The sequence below is a fragment of the Schistocerca cancellata genome, chromosome 1, assembly GCF_023864275.1.
Source record: "Schistocerca cancellata isolate TAMUIC-IGC-003103 chromosome 1, iqSchCanc2.1, whole genome shotgun sequence".
In the NCBI taxonomy this organism is placed as follows: Eukaryota; Metazoa; Arthropoda; class Insecta; order Orthoptera; family Acrididae; genus Schistocerca; species Schistocerca cancellata.
This window is the reverse complement of record NC_064626.1, coordinates 290,566,502-290,585,798: the sequence shown is the minus strand read 5'-3', so window position 1 is coordinate 290,585,798 and position 19,297 is coordinate 290,566,502. Positions and strand designations below refer to the sequence as shown.

The window sequence follows — 19,297 nt, the reverse complement described above, 5'->3', positions numbered from 1 at the left end:
CCTACTGCACTTGTAGTAATCGGAGGCACCACGATACTCGTGAATATTATTGTGACCAACCTGAATCCCTTCATGCTTTACGTCCTCCCCGAATCTGATGGCTTGTTCCACGTCACAAGGCCAGAATCGTGCTTCAGTGGTCTGAGGAGCCAGATAGAAAACTCGCGTTGATGTCTTCGCTACTCGTCCGATCTGGGCCCGATTGAACACAGCTAGGACGCAATTAGATGTCCGCTCCGCGTCCACAAATCACCGCTACATGATTTACGGAATTGCGTGACCTGTGCGTAGATATTTGGTACGACATGCCTCCAGAAACTTAACAATTGCTTACCGAATCCATACCGCAAATAATCGGTGCTGTATTACGTTCCTAAGGCGGACCAACACGCTGTTAATCAGATGGTCGTAATGTTTAGGCTGATGAATGTGTATAGACGTAACTTTCCCAATAAAGTTTACTTTCATTAATTCTATTACTGGACTAGTTTGGGGCACAGTCTACCTTCAGCGGTATTCAAAGACATTTGATGGTAAATTTAATGTAACTGTCCAGTTATATGAGCATAATAATCAGCATATAAATTCTGATGTTGAGCATTGACCCCTTACTGCTACAAACTAGGGACAGGTAGCTCATAGGCTGCAACCTGTCAAGCCATCGACTCTGCACGATAACTAAAATATTGGAGGGCCATCCGAATCCACGACCACTCAACCGCCATGTAGCCCGACGGCGCTTCAGATGTGCCAATGGCAATGGTCACACAAGCCCTCTTTTCTCATGGAGGGGTCCTCCAGCCGTTCTATCACAGTTTGGGGGGGGGGGGTTGTTTACTGCATTTCATGGAGGGTTCCTCCAGCCGTTCTAACACAGTTTGGGGGGTGGGGGGGGGGGAGGGTGTTTACTGCATTGTGTTGCTGTAGGAACAGAGTCGCATTTGGGAAGCCGCGAGCGTATAAGAGCATGCAAGTTACGTTCAATGCAGTTAGCTGGTCAGAAGTGGTGGTGGTTAGTGTTTAACGTCCCGTCGACAACGAGGTCATTAGAGACGGAGCGCAACCTCGGGTTAGGGAAGGATTGGGAAGGAAATCGGCCGTGCCCTTTCAAAGGAACCATCCCGGCATTTGCCTGAAACGATTAGCTGGTCAGAAGTATCCGGACGCCTGTTAGCGGGCATTGATACTGGAAGTGTTCACCCTTAGCCTTTATTAAGGCTTCAGCTCGACTGAGGACACTTTCGGTGAGGTGTCAGAATGTCTGGAGGTATGGCAGCCCACTTTCTATCAATAGTCGAAACCAAAGAAAGTAGTGATATTCTATGCTGGGGTCTCGAGCGAACTTCTAACTCATCCCAATCTTGTTCCTTTGGTTCCTATGGGCAAGCCAGTCCGTTTGATAGATGTAACTGAACAGAGACCATTACCTCATATGTACTGATTAACAACAGGGTGCACTGTCATGATGATACAAAACGATCACTGACTCCGAACTATCCTCTAGGGTATGTAGTTCACAATAAGGTAAAATGTGTTCATAACCTTCACATTTACCGTTTTCTTAGATGCCATAAGGGGACTACACCTTTACCGCGGGAAACACCACCGTATCGTAACTGTCTCCTCTGTACTTCCCTATACGATGAAAGGTAAAGTTGCCCAGGCATTCGCAAACGCAAACCCTTCCATAGGTATAGCGTGATTCATCACTCCATATCAGTGGTTCCAATCATCCAGTGTCCAATGCTGTCGCTCTCAACACCGCGTCAAGCGTCGCTACAGAAACGTGTGGTTTATAAGGAGCTTCTTGAACATCGTACCCCATTCTGTTTAACTCCATACGCCCATTCGTTGTGCTAGCCGGCCAGCTGATAGCACTTTCGAATTGGCGAGTGATTCCTTTCGCCGATTTCAAGAGACTTCTTACGGTCACCGTGTGCAATGCTCCGTCGGTACACGAGGTTTGCTAGTCTTGGTTTAGCTGTGATTGTTGATTCTGGTTTCCACTTCAGTCAGTCATCAACAGCCGACTTAGGCTGCTTTAGAAGGGCTGAAATGTCGCTGATGGATTTGTTACCCGGGTGACATGCAACGGCTAGACAATATCCCAAGTCACTGAGCGCTCCTCACCAACCCATTCTACTGTTACAGCCTCTGTATTGACAACACAACACTCCCTTCTTTTATACTGGCGGGTGCGCGTCTCCTAACATGTAGTGTTCAATGTCTCCTTACAGAGGGTGTCTGGATACTTCACATTGGTAGATGACGCTGAACTTGGTAGATGACGCTGGCGGCAATGGTTTCCCCGAATCGAGGTACTTTTGATACGGTGAAGTATAAAACGCTCAGTGTCTGTACGGCCTGAGAAGTCGCTCGTTCAAGCTCCAGACACCCACAAACCAGACTCGCAGCTGTTTGCATTCTCACCACATGTGTTCAAGCGTAAGCGGAAAAATTTGTAATGAACAGCTGTGTGTCTGTGTGGCTTGTGGAAACATTTTCCAGGGTCGTGTATATTGACGACCACGCTATGCGTACCTGTGAATTTTTTTACGCCTGATGCAGGTGATGTATTCACTTTTATCATGCACATAATGAGTAAAGCTCTAAACTAATTAGTGATGTTTAATAAAGTACTTTTTAAAAATAAGTCTGATGGAAATGATATCGACTGTAGGATTTTATCAGACTATGTGACGTGTCAAGAGCGTTTTTGAGAGTAGGACACAAACCTGGGCCTTTGGCGTTTACAGTCAGTTCTCTTTTACGCTACATACGAGGTGCTGATAGGTTCGCTCTGTTCACTGAGCAATGTTTCGGTGAAAGTAGCTTCCTATTGCGCTGTCCCTCATTATCGGAGCTGTCTGCAAAAGTCCCGTAATTTCGTAATTACTGATATTTACGTTATTAAATTTATTGAAACAGTAGACATAAAACCGAGAACTGTCGCATTAGGGAAGCGAGGTCATTGGAGACGCTGTTAATAGCCTGTGTAAGGTAGGTAGATAAGGTTTTGCATCTCTTCAAAAACACACGCCCAATAACTTTACTAGCATGTTCAACTCACCTGGTAGGTAGATACAGTAAAAGATATTACTTAACGGTCGTTTTGAAGTTTTCCGCCTCGATTTTTTTTCACGAGAATCACGTTTATTATATCTTGCACGATTGGCCAATTATAGTCTTACAGGTGCCGAGCCTACTGCACTTGGAAATAGCCTGCAAGGCCGAAATTGGTTAATCGTCAAAGATACAATAAACTGATTACTTGTGAAAAATAACCAAGGTGGAAAACTTGACAGTGTTGTTCAACAAATGTATGGCTGTGTTACCCCTCATTAAGAAACTATTACTTAACATCACCTTGAAATAAGAATGTGTGGATACTACACTCCTGGAAATTGAAATAAGAACACCGTGAATTCATTGTCCCAGGAAGGGGAAACTTTATTGACACATTCCTGGGGTCAGATACATCACATGATCACACTGACAGAACCACAGGCACATAGACACAGGCAACAGAGCATGCACAATGTCGGCACTAGTACAGTGTATATCCACCTTTCGCAGCAATGCAGGCTGCTATTCTCCCATGGAGACGATCGTAGAGATGCTGGATGTAGTCCTGTGGAACGGCTTGCCATGCCATTTCCACCTGGCGCCTCAGTTGGACCAGCGTTCCTGCTGGACGTGCAGACCGCGTGAGACGACGCTTCATCCAGTCCCAAACATGCTCAATGGGGGACAGATCCGGAGATCTTGCTGGCCAGGGTAGTTGACTTACACCTTCTAGAGCACGTTGGGTGGCACGGGATACATGCGGACGTGCATTGTCCTGTTGGAACAGCAAGTTCCCTTGCCGGTCTAGGAATGGTAGAACGATGGGTTCGATGACGGTTTGGATGTACCGTGCACTATTCAGTGTCCCCTCGACGATCACCAGTGGTGTACGGCCAGTGTAGGAGATCGCTCCCCACACCATGATGCCGGGTGTTGGCCCTGTGTGCCTCGGTCGTATGCAGTCCTGATTGTGGCGCTCACCTGCACGGCGCCAAACACGCATACGACCATCATTGGCACCAAGGCAGAAGCGACTCTAATCGCTGAAGACGACACGTCTCCATTCGTCCCTCCATTCAAGCCTGTCGCGACACCACTGGAGGCGGGCTGCACGATGTTGGGGCGTGAGCGGAAGACGGCCTAACGGTGTGCGGGACCGTAGCCCAGCTTCATGGAGACGGTTGCGAATGGTCCTCGCCGATACCCCAGGAGCAACAGTGTCCCTGATTTGCTGGGAAGTGGCGGTGCGGTCCCCAACGGCACTGCGTAGGATCCTACGGTCTTGGCGTGCATCCGTGCGTCGCTGCGGTCCGGTCCCAGGTCGACGGGCACATGCACCTTCCGCCGACCACTGGCGACAACATCGATGTACTGTGGAGACCTCACGCCCCACGTGTTGAGCAATTCGGCGGTACGTCCACCCGGCCTCCCGCATGCCCACTATACGCCCTCGCTCAAAGTCCGTCAACTGCACATACGGTTCACGTCCACGCTGTCGCGGCATGCTACCGGTGTTAAAGACTGCAATGGAGCTCCGTATGCCACGGCAAACTGGCTGACACTGACGGCGGCGGTGCACAAATGCTGCGCAGCTAGCGCCATTCGACGGCCAACACCGCGGTTCCTGGTGTGTCTGCTGTGCCGTGCGTGTGATCATTGCTTGTACAGCCCTCTCGCAGTGTCCGGAGCAAGTATGGTGGGTCTGACACACCAGTGTCAATGTGTTCTTTTTTCCATTTCCAGGAGTGTAGTAACACAATATGTTATTACACTGCTTCTGTGAAAGTCGTGTTTCGATACAATTATCTTATACTGAGAGGACTGTGGTAGAGCGGGTAGAGCTCTGGGCTGCTGGAGGACCCAGATAGGGGGCAGGGAGTTCTCCTTGTTCCATTCTCTCCAGGATCGTCACAGATTCACTCAGCCTACTGTCAGAATGAGTATCGTGGATCTTTACAGGAGAAACGGGCGGCTGGTGAGGGGAGTCTGCCCCCCCCCCCCCCCCCGCCCCCTCGTAGTGTCGCGGCCTATAGGACTGCACTCAACATGACATCTGGCCGATTGTACAGCACGGGCTTGCCTTTACTTTATCGCAGATTAATCCCATGGGATTAACTGTAACAGAGGTGACAGACATCAGTTTTCAAACACCACGTACTGCTCATTGCGATTCTTAACAATTTTTTTTTTTTTTTAAAAAGCTTTTCATTTGTTTCCGTCACTCGATGCCGACACACCTGTCAAGAGAGAATATTTCTTCTTTAAATCGCTTTTGATAGACTAATTTGATGCCTGTCAAGGCTTCACTGTTATGTACGTGTTGATGGTTTACTGTGCGCCTATGTCTTGATGTTGTTGTTTTGGGCGTGTAGTGATAATGCCGTCGTCTTAAAGCTCTTCCAGTCCAGTTTCGAGCCCTTGGAGCAGCGTGGTTGCTTCCTAAAGAGAGTTCCTCGATGTGGGTTTAACGTGTCGATACTGTGTGTGCAATGTACAGGGAAAGACATGAGTAACTATAAATACAAAGCCGGAAAAAAATAGTACACTCTTTTGGACGTTTCCAAGTCACTCAGTATTTATCGTTGCAACAGTGCATATGAAGTACATGAAATGATTACATTTACGGATCAATAGCACAAGTGTTTCTGAGGTACCAGGCATCGACCCACGCTGAAACGCTGTAGACTCCACAGGTGGCAGTGCAGGCGCGGACTCTGGCGTCCAGTAGATCTTACAGGCGGCAAATACTGTCCTGGGATACGTTATGCCACGCCTGCTCCAACTGTTCGACCTGTTTGTATAGTTCTGTAAGAGTTGTTGGTTGACAAGTCACATGAGTCAGTTTTCGCTCAGTCATGTTCCACATGTATTCGATGAGAGACAAATGACAGCTCCGCCAGTGCACTTTGTGTACGAGATACAGTCATCTGTGTGTATGTCCATCTCGCTATCCCATGACTTCTGTCAGCTCAGTGCGATACAAATAAATTACATAATTTTGTCATTTCGTTAATTCATTTGTAGGGATTATGCGTAGGGGCTCGATTCTTAGAATTGTAATGGTTGGGAAGGAAAAGGCAAAAAGAAGTCCCTCTGTGTATGGGAGATGATAAAGTGCCAAAGGAAAAGGCGTGAGGACATGCCTCGAAGAGAACTTCAGAGTGTCAGTAGCTAGCTGCTGAAGTGTGAACATGCTGGAGTGAAAAGTGAAGCAAAATTATTTAGAAATTTTATACGACAGCATCAGATGGAAGTATTAACGACGCATTGCAACGTGGAATAATGTGGAATGCTCTAAAGTGTCTGACACTGAAAAGAAGAAAGCATATGAAGTGCCACGACTGAACACCACCGCCGCAGTTTATCACTTCGACGTCTCCAGGGAATGTACAGATTATTTAGACTTGTAACAGTCCATGAATCTGTCATTTCATTACAGTGCTCAAGACATTTGTCAAATTCGATGTTCATCTTCAACGAGAAAATCACTGACTTAAGTCACCTAACCTGTGTTACGAACCTGTTCCTGGTCCCGAAAGTTCGACAGTACCCACAAATGTGAAGTTACACAAAAAATGAGTAAAACTATGAAATGAGTTTGAAAGGCACTGCAGCTCACAAATTGTTCGATTGATGTAAAAATCAAACTGCTGCAGAAAATGGTTTGTTTGAATTTTCATACTATTCTGACATCAATTTTGCTTAAATGAGTGTTGTAAAATTTAGCGTATGTGCTACGCGTTTGTGTGTATGAAAAGTACTAAATATGTTGCTGAATGATATCACAGTCCTGGGGTACCCATATTCTGTAATTTTTTTTATTGGTGATTGGTTAATTTTTATTAAAGAGGTATTTTGTTTATTAAGCTGATTAGTTAGTAAATGTAGTTAAGTGAAAAATTTTATTACTTTGTACGTGCTTAACAGCAGGGTGCTTTTTAAAGGTTGTGAGTGATTGACGTTGACAACAGGTACTTGCCTGATGTCAGCGCTGGGAGTTTATTTATGAATTCTGAGCGTAAAGAGAAAAAGTTATTGACAACTGCTCAGAAAATATTTGTCCAGTGTGGACTGGAGACTGTCGTTGTTTATCCTGTTACATACTACTCCTATTTCTTAACGAACTCGAATCCCGTTTAATCTTATACAATGCCACGTTTGAAAACTAAGTCGATAGTCCGATTGCTTTAATCTTACAGAGGCACAATCACGTTCACTTAAATCTAGTAGAGGGGTCACACTCACTAATTTGCGTTTAGTAAAAGGCGAGTTATAATAGGATCGTAAAAAGGCAATATGGTCCATACGAAAGTCTAACAGAGGCGCTCGATACTAGGAAAGTGACGGGAATCTCTGGACGAACTTCGACGTAGTTCTCGCTAAACTCTCTTCCGGAAAATTTAGAGAATGTGTGTTCGATATAACTGTGTAAGCATTCCGCTATCACCATATTATTTCCCACTTGGGGATCGTGAGAATAAGATAGATCAGGGCCCACAGTCTCGCTACACTCCCTGCCGCCTCCATTGTCTAATAGTTAGCGTTTCCGGTTTGATCCCAGGTTGTTCTCCCAGTGACTTTATTTCTTTTCTTTTTTTCTCGTATACCTGCGGAACGGGGTGCACTCAGCCTCATCAGGATCAATAAGAAGTCCCTTGAAATAAATATGCAGCTAAATAAACTCGCAAACTACCAAAGTGGGGTAAAATAGAAGGGCTTTATTTATTTATAACTCGGTCAATAGACAAATGGGCTAGGACAGACAATTGCTAATACTGGTAGGCAGTACACCCCGCCACGCACTGGTCAGTGGCTTACACAGTATGTGGTAAGGCGGAGATGTGTACGGAGTGCGTTCCCGTGGCAGGACCGTCGCAGCTGGCGCTATTGTTTCCAGTTGTCCCACGTTGACTCAAACCGCCCACGGAAATAGCCGCAGCGCGGTGCTGGAATCTCGAGACACGTCTGCCGTCGGCGCTCAGTTAGCCCGCTGGCACCGAAACAAGAAATCTTACACACGATACGCGACGTAAAAATACTCCGGCTCCCTTCAGTTTTATCGGCCACCTGCAATCTAGAAACCTCTGCTAAGAAGGGCCATATGTAAGATTTTGTGGTACCTAGTCACAATTCTCAGATGTAAGGAAAGGATTTCAGTAACTAAGAGATCTCTCTTCTATGCTGTAGTCTATGTCCACTCTCAATGATGGTGCGGCCTCTCCCGCCGGAGGTTCGAGTCGTCCCTCGGGTATGGGTGTGTGTGTTGTTTCTAGCATAAGTTAGTTTAAGTAGTGTTTAAGTCTACCGAGCGATGACCTCAGCAGTTTGGTCCCTTAGGAATTAACACACATTTTTTCAACGTCCACAATGCTGTTCAGAGAACAGCTCCTTCAAACTATTTACAGATGCCCCCCCTATGACTCACAATGAGCAAATAAGCATTAAATTATAAAGATCTGTTTACTTAAAAGAGCACTTGATGCCACAGGACGTCAGTACGTCACCGCCCCACTATTTAGCTATATTTCTGCTGTTACTGACAAAGAATGTTAATAGAACCACCGTGATTTGAAGTCCCTGTTCATCATCACTTCATTCAGAGCGTCCAATCGAAGTCGTATTTATTGAAGACGATAATCTGAACCAGTCAGCTCATCAAATATTGGAACTATCTGCTTGTAATGAGAATTGAAAAAGCATAATTGTCTACCTGATTTAATGCCGAATTCTTTCAGCTCTCTTGGAAGTCTTAGCCTCCTCTCCCTAGTAGATTGTACTTTTACAAAACCGAGTTTATAACAGTCAGTGCTCGCGTAACTTCAGATTGTAGCGTGCTCTTCACACGAGAATTACAAAGTTACACGATCTCTGGTATATATGTAACTGCACGCCATCAAACATTGGCTACTGATTGGTTCAAAACGACATGGCAAACTCCTGTCTCTCTGACTCCACGAAAAGGGCTGCCTCCAATAATGTTTCGACATTCTGTCTATTAAAATGTTGAAAAGAAGGACATGGCTGGAGAGATGAAGATGGTTATTCCCTTCAACTACATTTTTTAATGGACGAAATCAGAAAACCCTAACACCACCTTCATGTTATTCTCCATTGTTGTAGCTACGACGCTCCTCATTTCAGAAAAACTGTTACATACCACATCATGGACGATATGCCTTATATATTCAAATGTGACAGAGTCCGCTGCTATTATTTCCGTCCATCGACCCTTCAAATGCAGTTTTCTGTAACAGTTGACAGGCCTGGTGGTCTGGCAACAACATGGAAATCGAAAAGTCTGGAGGTCGAATCGCGGTCGGACTACGCTTTTTTTCCAGTCTGATTTTAACCTAATATTCACCTCTCAGTGAAGTGAATATTCGCCAGGTAAGACATGTGGTTCTGATTTCACGTTAAACTGTAAGACCCCTTTCCCCGGTCGGATAACTGGGGTGGGTTAGGGTGGCGCAAGTTTAGCATAGACTCACATCGTTACATGCGCACAACTATCTCTTGAAATTTATTGTTGTTACACATTTATTGTCATTGCAAGACAGCATCGATCCTTATTTGGTCAGTTCATAAGTATCTTCAACGGCCTCCTGTAACACCACTCATCAAATGCTTCTAATCGATTGATTTTTGTTTTCCCCATTTTCGAAGTTTCGCTCTTTTGCAGATCTGTGCTCTGAACACGACTTTCAACGAATCATTTTCTGGTTTCAGCGTCTAAGTTTTTTGGACGTTAGTAGTTTCTTTTTATAGACACCCCTTTTGTGTTATGCAATCCTTGAGTATACTTAATTTTTGTTTTCCAGTCTGCAATTAGGGCCCGCCTTCTAGTAAGTTTTGTGCCGGAACCAAAGGCACCTACTGCGCCGCCTTTACGCTACGCAACTGAGGCCGCGGGCCTCGTTGCCCTTGCAGCACCGCGAGGTGGTGGGATCTCGCTGAAGATTAGCTCACTATTTTTTTGCGTAAATAGCAGCTGTATTTTACGTACCTACAAAACTGTTACACACGACATTGCAAACAGGAAATTATAAAAGAAAAAGATTTTGTTTTAAGAAGAGAGATAAGACGATAGGATGTGTTGAGTAGTAGATGTTCCTTCACCTGCACTGCCCGTGGATGAGGCCTCGGAATATGATCTCGACCCCCATCCCTAATTTCTCTCTCCCAAGGTTGGTTGCTTAGGTATGTTGACATGGTACTCAACTTCATTCCAGGTTCTACATGGTGTTTGTGTACTACGTGATAAAGGATGACTGTCGATGTGTGTTGTGTATGATGTATCCACTTGTTTTAATTTACGCTATGTGCTAAAAATCAGTCTCATTATAATAACAGGTTTAACGTGTCCCTGGTACAATAACTGTTTATGTGACAACGTATGTCTCCCTGGTTTCATCTTTAACTTCCGTGTCTACCAGTTGCTCTTTGTATATTATATCCTCTGTGTCTGTGCTAAGTCCGTCGTACTGGAGTCATCATCTGGACTAACATAGTCGTGTCTTTGACGGCTGCTACGCTGCCATATATTGATAGATGCTGTGTTCTGTGTTGGAGATGAGCTTTGTTGGTTTATTTAGCTGTCTCCATTTTTATGAGGTCATCAGTGTGTGTTGCAGTGTTCATTGTGATTCCTGTTACGTTTCGCCATTTAAGTGAGTACCGCTCAAAATACAGCACAATGTGTTCAGGGGGTCCATGTTCCCTGCATTGGCAGTTGCTGTCCGTCGAAAGTAAGACCCGCTGCAGGTGTGCTGGATATAGTCCATGACTAATCAGAAAATGAACGATGCCAGGTACAGGACTGGCACGATTTATTCGTAACCTTTCACTGATGTTCGGGAAAAAGGTGTACAACCTGCGCCCTTTATCACATTTGTCCCCCTCCCGAAGCCAGATCGCCAAGTGGCTAGTTGACGTTTGTGTCGCTGTCTTCCCCTGTTTTTTTTTCCCCTTGATATTGTCATGTCTTACCAGTAGCATGTGGCCCGATATCTGATCGTTAGGTCTATCAGGAAGGCACCCACCACCACACACAGCGCATCTATTGAGGTAATATGGAGTGCCCCCAACAGCCCGAATAGTACACTCCTTTGTGCATGCCTCACGGCCCATACACTTTTTGCGGAGCTCACCACCGATTCTATTTAAGTATTGCATACTTCTTTAACTGTTCCATTTTTGGATAAGAAAATTGATTCATCTTTTTAATATTCTCGAAGTTTAACATTTAGCCACATTCCATGTCTCTTCACTGTGCACCCTATAGTTTAGTTTCAAGGATCATTCCCTCAATCTGCAGCAGAGTGATCGCTGCTTTAGAACTTCGTTGTAAATGAAAACGGCGTGCCGGACCGGGACTCGAACCTGAAACCTTGCTTCTGGTAGGCAATGCTTTCTCTGCATTAACTTCTCTCCCACGGTATTCAGGAGAGCTACTGTGATACTTGGAAGGAAGGAGATGAGGTATGGCAAAGCGAAGCTGTGAAGGTGGGTTCGCCGGCCGAAGTGGCCGTGCGGTTAAAGGCGCTGCAGTCTGGAACCGCAAGACCGCTACGGTCGCAGGTTCGAATCCTGCCTCGGGCATGGATGTTTGTGATGTCCTTAGGTTAGTTAGGTTTAACTAGTTCTAAGTTCTAGGGGACTAATGACTTCAGCAGTTGAGTCCCATAGTGCTCAGAGCCATTTGAACCATTTGAACCAAGGTGGGTTCGTTCGTAAATAGTTTCTGGATACACACTCGGCAGGACCAAGGTTCCATGTTAATCAGCTGCAGCACACAGTCTTTATATGCCAGAACGTCCCATTACCTCGGTTTTATTTTTGTATATGTACACTACAGCCATCACGTGGAACTCGCTCCATTTAATTACGCACCCTTCTCAATTCCGTGTTCACTTTCTGTGACGTCATCATGCTTGAGCTATATCAGCAACAAATCAGCCATGAAATCTTAACTGGCCTCAGCCGAGTGGCGTCGTCTTCTAGTCGCAACGTTTCAATAGATTGAGTATCTATTCTTCAGGCGAAGATGCTGTCTTCACCTGAAGATGATGGATACGCAATCCATTGAAACGTTGTGACTAGAAGACGACGCCACTCGGCTGATAACCTGTGAAGATTTCATAGCTGAAATACGCCAAGAAAGCCTGCAATCGCAAGTAACAAACCACATCCTTACTTCCTCTTCTGCCTCTTCAAAACACAAGGTAAGTGCAAGTGGTGAAAAAGAGCAACACTGTCTCATAGCTTCATAGTCTTCGCCCATGGTACCGTTTCTTTAGAGCTGACTACTCCAATCTGCTTCCCATAATGATAACGGATTATTCTTCCATCTCTGTAGTTAACACAGAACCTAACGAAGAAATTCCACAATACCAAAAGCCTGCTTCAAATTATCCTGTTTAACGTTTTCAGCGAGAAAGTTAAGAGAATCTTCGAAGGAAAATCTGCAGTTACAGTGAACTGGATTTCCAATCACTACATAAGATAGCAGATGATATTGTATTAATAAGTGAAAGTGCAAGTAATATGAAGAATTTACGTTACACATGTAATATATTAATAATAATAATAATTTAATGTTAATATGTTCTGCCAAGAAACGACAGAAAATTAGGGTAATATTAAAATTAGAAGTCAAAAGCCAAAATTGTGATGGTAAGAAAATCAAGAATGAGAACACCTGACAAGAAAATTAAAAGTAATAAAATACGAACAATTAATAATTTTGTTATTTGGACAATGTAATCACAGAAGACAACAGAAGCAGCAAAAAAAAAAAAGAAAAAAACTACAGACGAAAACATTGTCCATTCACATTGTCACCATCTGTGAAAAACCTGAGTAACCACCTTCTGCAGCGCCGCCCGCTGCGAGATGTGCAGAAAGACAGTCAGTGAGGTGCTGGAAGGTACCGAAAGGGGTGTGCAGCCATGCCGACTCGTGTCGTGGCCAGCTGCGGTATGTTTTTCGGCTGAGGATCCACTGCACAGACGGCCCCATCGAAGTGGTCCCATAGATTCTCGTTTGGTTTCAAATCCGGGGACTCTGGCGGCCAGGGGAGTACAGTAAACTCATCCTGGTTCTCTTCGAACCACGCGGGCTGTGTGACAAGTTGCATTGTTCTGCTAGTAAACGCCATCGTGCCGAGGAAAAGCAAACTCCATATAGGGATGGACATGGTTCCCACGGATAGATAGTTGTGTCGATCAGTTGTGCCTTCCAGAATGACGAGATCACCCAGGGAATGCTACGGAAACATTCTATAGACCATAATGCTGCTTCGGTCAAGCAGTGGACGTCCAGCTCCAGTATTGGCATGCAAATTCCAGCCTTCGTCACCGATGAAAAGCAGTCAGCATGGGTTCATGAACCAGGCGCCTGCTATGAAGGCCCGTATGCAGCGAAGTTCGCTGAATGCTCGTCGACAAGACACCATTGGTAGCCCCTTGGTTCATCTAGGCGGTCGGTCACTCAACAGTTACAAGTCTCTTCGCCCGTACACATCTTCGCTGCTGCTGCTGCTGCTGCTGCTGCTGCTCCCCCGTGGTTCACTACAGTTGCCTCGGCGCCATTTTTGGATAGCGTTATTTTGCCTTGCACGGTATATTTTAACAAAAGCGGCAAGCGAACGGTTTACAAACTTAGCCGTTTCGGAGACGGTTCCACTCTTGACCCGAAAGCGAGATGTCATGCCCTTATGGACGTCAGGTAAATCACTCCCTTTCCCCATTAAGATAACGACTGCACTTTTGTCCGCGTTCCCAGATACGCTTCACATACCCTTCTTTGCTTGTTCTGCCACTTGCCGTCTGTAAGTGGTTATTGCAGGTTAACGTCGAACATATGCTGCGGTCACATTAATGTGACTGGACCAAGTATTACTTCAATAAAAGGAGACAATAGCTAGTCAACAAAAGAAAATGAAGAATTCGTCAAGATGTACTCCTGGAGTGTGCTGGTGTATGGCTGAAAAGCGGGACACCGTTGAAGACAGACAGAAAATGCTTCACAGGAATAAGAAAGTATCTCGCCGGAAGGCCAGTGACGACCATCTGGGCGGAAAAAGATCCAGTGAAGATATTTCGTAAGAGACCGATGAGGAGATCGGCCTCTTGGCAAAATTAAAAAATAAAAAAGCAACTTTTTGGACGTTTTTTTAGATATTATAAAGTTTTGACAGACATGTCGGAAGTAAAATTAGAGGAAAGAAAACAAAGAGGAGGCCAACAGAAAAATGATTTGTTGGAGGTAACAAGGGGTGAAGATTATTTAGAAATGTAGGGGACAACACATAAGGGAATAGTCGTTCTAGCGACAACACGTTACGTTCAGATCAGGGCTTCACAGCAAAACGTGCTCCTCGAGCAGACGGTGAGCGATGGCCTTCAAGCAGCGAGTACTGAATCCCCTCCATCGTCACAGGGAACAGGCCGGGGAGTCGTGTGGAGACGTCTGTAAACGAGGAAATAGATACTGATGGAAATGCCTGGACAAATCTAGACGCTGGAGATTAGCGCAAATTGGGTACAGAAGCGTTTTCTTTTTCCCATTCAGTTGCGCTACAACTACTGCTTCATTTCCGGACATGACTGGTGTTGTCTCTGTACGCACACAAACAAGAATCATGACAGGCCTACATTTCCTACACTTTCTTCAATGCTGCCAAAAATGTCACATCTATGATATCTACATTTTCGTAGAGCGTTAACGAATATGCAACAAACTCTTTACAAAGATTTCGCAAGCTGGCTCCGAACGTCGTAAGCCATAACCTCTTTGGGAGTCATGACTGTCGTGTTTCATAACGCCACCACTCTAAACTGTTCTACTTGAAGCTGGCGTAAATATTCAACTGCGACTACCAAGTATTCTTTTATTAAATCATCATCCGTGACAGGGCGCTAGAGTTTTGAGAACAGTAGTGTAGTTTCGTTGGTCATCCGAACAATGCACTCACTTGATTTTCCTCCCTCTTCATCAGAGCGCCTCCTTTTAAGTTTTAAAATCCCTTGTACACCATCAAGTCCTACACGTTTTCCGTTTCCGTATTCTTTGACGTGGTAAGACATGTAGTGCATTTGAAAATTTAACTCTATGAAATTATTCAGTGTCTTGTGATGCACTAAACATTTTGCAAAGTGATCTTTTTGTGAAGAAACATTTAGTTCCTAGCTTTGCGGATAGAAATACGAAGTTACTGTCGGTGTTACATAATACCGAGTCGCCACTGCTGCTATTAGATGGCACCGTTGTCAAAACTGACTCTCCGCTATTTCACAGTTGGCGCTTCTCTCGTATTGTCGCGGCCTCCTGATTCGCGAAAATTTTTCAGAGTTTCAGGGAGAGCATAAGGGAACAATTGACAGGAATGGGGGAAAGAAATACAGTAGAAGAAGAATGGGTAGCTTTGAGTGATGTAGTGAAGGCAGCAGAGGATCAAGTAGGTAAAAAGACGAGGGCTAGTAGAAATCCTTTGGTAACAGAAGAAATATTGAATTTATTTGATGAAAGGAGAAAATATAAAAATGCAGTAAATGAAGCAGGCAAAAAGGAATACAAACGTCTCAAAAATGAGATCGACAGGAAGTGCAAAATGGCTAAGCAGGGATGGCTAGAGGACAAATGTAAGGATGTTGAGGCTTATCTCAATAGGGGTAAGATAGATACTGCCTACAGGAAAATTAAAGAGACCTTTGGAGATAAGAGAACCACTTGTATGAACATCAAGAGCTCAGATGGAAGCCCAGTTCTAAGCAAAGAAGGGAAAGCAGAAAGGTGGAAGGAGTATATAGAGGGTCTATACAAGGGCGATGTACTTGAGGACAATATTATGGAAATGGAAGAGGATGTAGATGAAGATGAAATGGGAGATACGATACTGCGTGAAGAGTTTGACAGAGCACTGAAAGACCTGAGTCGAAAAAGGCCCCGGGAGTAGACAACATTCCATTAGAACTACTGACGGCCTTGGGAGAGCCAGTCCTGACAAAACTCTACCATCTGGTGAGCAAGATGTATGAAACAGGCGCCATACCCTCAGACTTCAAGAAGAATATAATTATTCCAATCCCAAGGAAAGCAGGTGTTGACAGATGTGAAAATTACCGAACAATCAGTTTAATAAGACACAGCTGCAAAATACTAACACGAATTCTTTACAGACGAATGGGAAAACTAGTAGAAGCCGACCTCGGGGAAGATCAGTTTGGATTCCGTAGAAATACTGGAACACGTGAGGCAATACTGACCTTACGACTTATCTTAGAAGAAAGATTAAGGAAAGACAAACCTACGTTTCTAGCATTTGTAGACTTAGAGAAAGCTTTTGACAATGTTGACTGGAATACTCTCTTTCAGATTCTAAAGGTGGCAGGGGTAAAATACAGGGAGCGAAAGGCTATTTACAATTTGTATAGAAACCAGATTGCAGTTATAAGAGTCGAGGGACATGAAAGGGAAGCAGTGGTTGGGAAGGGAGTGAGACAGGATTGTAGCCTCTCCCCGATGTTATTCAATCTGTTTATTGAGCAAGCAGTAAGGGAAACAAAAGAAAAATTCGGAGTAGGTATTAAAATCCATGGAGAAGAAATAAAAACTTTGAGGTTCGCCGATGACATTGTAATTCTGTCACAGACAGCAAAGGACTTGGAAGAGCAGTTGAACGGAATGGATGGTGTCTTGAAGGGAGGATATAAGATGAACATCAACAAAAGCAAAACGAGGATAATGGAATGTAGTCGAATTAAGTCGGGTGATGTTGAGGGAATTAGATTAGGGAATGAGACACTTAAAGTAGTAAAGGAGTTTTGCTATTTGGGGAGCAAAATAACTGATGATGGTCGAAGTAGAGAGGATATAAAATGTAGAATGGCAATGGCAAGGAAAGCGTTTCTGAAGAAGAGAATTTCGTTAACATCAAGTATAGATTTAAGTGTCAGGAAGTCATTTCTGAAAGTATTTGTATGGAGTGTAGCCATGTATGGAAGTGAAACATGGACGGTAAATAGTTTGGACAAGAAGAGAATAGAAGCTTTCGAAATGTGCTACAGAAGTATGCTGAAGATTAGATGGGTAGATCACATAACTAATGCGGAAGTATTGAATAGGATTGGGAAGAAGAGAAGTTTGTGGCACAACTTGACCAGAAGAAGGGATCGGTTGGTAGGACATGTTCTGAGGCATCAAGGGATCACCAATTTAGTATTGGAGGTCAGCGTGGAGGGTAAAAATCGTAGGGGGAGACCAAGAGATGAATACATTAAGCAGATTCAAAAGGATGTAGGTTGCAGTAAGTACTGGGAGATGAAGAAGCTTGCACAGGATAGAGTAGCATGGAGAGCTGCATCAAACCAGTCTCAGGACTGAAGACCACAACAACAACAACAACCTCATCACACAGTAACTGCTTCGCTCGCGAGTAAGAGCATGAGAAGTCGCGAGTACTCGCGCAGCGAGTTGCTAACTCTTTTGCCCGCATCCCGTGGTCGTGCGGTAGCGTTCTTGCTTCCCACGCCCGGGTTCCCGGGTTCGATTCCCGGCGGGGTCAGGGATTTTCTCTGCCTCGTGATGGCTGGGTGTTGTGTGCTGTCCTTAGGTTAGTTAGGTTTAAGTAGTTCTAAGTTCTAGGGGACTGATGACCATAGCTGTTAAGTCCCATAGTGCTCAGAGCCATTTTTTTTTGCTAACTCTTTTAGAGTACGTGGTGCAACATGTGTACCACCATTCCTCCTTACTTAAATTCATGGTCCTGCAAAAAACGTAATACTTAATTGAGAAGTTCTAACTCACCTAGCTTGAATGTATTTTTTCGAACCATCCACTGTATGTAATGTGATGGATCCCACTAAGACCTAGAAAGCTCAGAAGTAGCATTACTCCGTAAAGTTCACCTATAGCGGTAATTTTCCCACTGTATGCACAGTGTTCTTGATTTTCGCTCACTGTGACCGAGTACGTAATTGTTTTCGTTTTTCTGATGTATTGTTGATTAGATTTTTATTACACGCAAGATAATGACTTATATACTTTCAGAATCATCATAGATTTCATGCGTCTTAGAAATGTTCTGCAGAGGACTGATATTTCACGAATAATTCAGTTTAAAATATGTATAACCTTGTATGAACGTTAAAGTGCATTAGATACTGTGTGGAACATTGAATAGTGTTAAAAATTTGGCGCGTTGTTTCGGCAGTAAAATTGCATGAGAGGTAAATTAATTTCATATATGTAATTCAAGACATTATTTTCAGTTTAAGTTTGTAATGAATCCCTGTAGGCAAATACTGAAAAATCAGACAATGGCAATAGTCCATTCTGAAATACCTTGAGGTCAGTGTTCAGCAGAGGAAGATGCAGATCGTAGTGATGACGACCCAGATTACATGTCAGCTGCACATCAAAGCATATGAGCAGAGCTATGATAAGCTGTACAAGTTAATACCATTTCTGTCTATGGTCGGTGACAAATTCAGAAGGCTATCTCATCCAAGTGGATGTTTTGTGTACCAGGTACCTCTCTGCTTAGGAAAAAAAAATCTTGCTTCCAAGGCCACCACGCTGCTTGAAGTGGACCACCACTGTTTTGCAAAACATCATAATGTACGTTAATGTTCTTAGCCTAATGTAATTACACAACTTTTCACTAGTTTTTATAAAATGGTTCAATAAACAAGTGGAATAAGGTTCGGAATTTGTCTCATATCCCTGTGCCTGAAGAATTAAGCTCTGCTTTAAATTACATCGACTATGACGACGACGACGACATCATAAAGGCGACTCCAAATCTACGAACGCAATGTACGTTTTCTCTTTTTTTCTTTTCACATTACCCATCCTCTATTACTAGCCGCAGTGGTTTACGATCTCCGCGAGCGTCCCTACTTCTACCGAAACCAAACTGATGTCCTAATATAAGGCAAAGAACGTTGCACTGTCATTTCGGGCTGTTAGTTTGTTGTATGTACGCTCTCTTTTCCAACCATCTGTAAAGAGCTAGAAGATCTATGCTCCACATCACCAGTAACGCATTCCTGTGCAGTAGTCATTGACTCAGACGGAGGTTGCCGTTTCGAATCCTAGCGGTGAAAGAAAATCTCACCACCAATAGTTGACCAGCAATGGGACAACACGGCGCGTTAAGTTCCTGATAACCAGATCTTGCGGCATTGTCGTGGATTAAATTCCTAATCTCTCGGCGTTGTCCTGGAGGAAC

The 19,297-nt window shown here is 44.3% G+C and overlaps 1 protein-coding gene across 1 annotated transcript in view; it reads left to right on the top strand.

Annotated features, from left to right (window-relative positions):
- Positions 1 to 19,297, top strand: part of LOC126160382 (organic cation transporter protein-like) — a 261,617-nt gene that overhangs the window by 61,915 nt on the left and 180,405 nt on the right. The gene's annotated exons all lie outside the window — the stretch shown is intronic.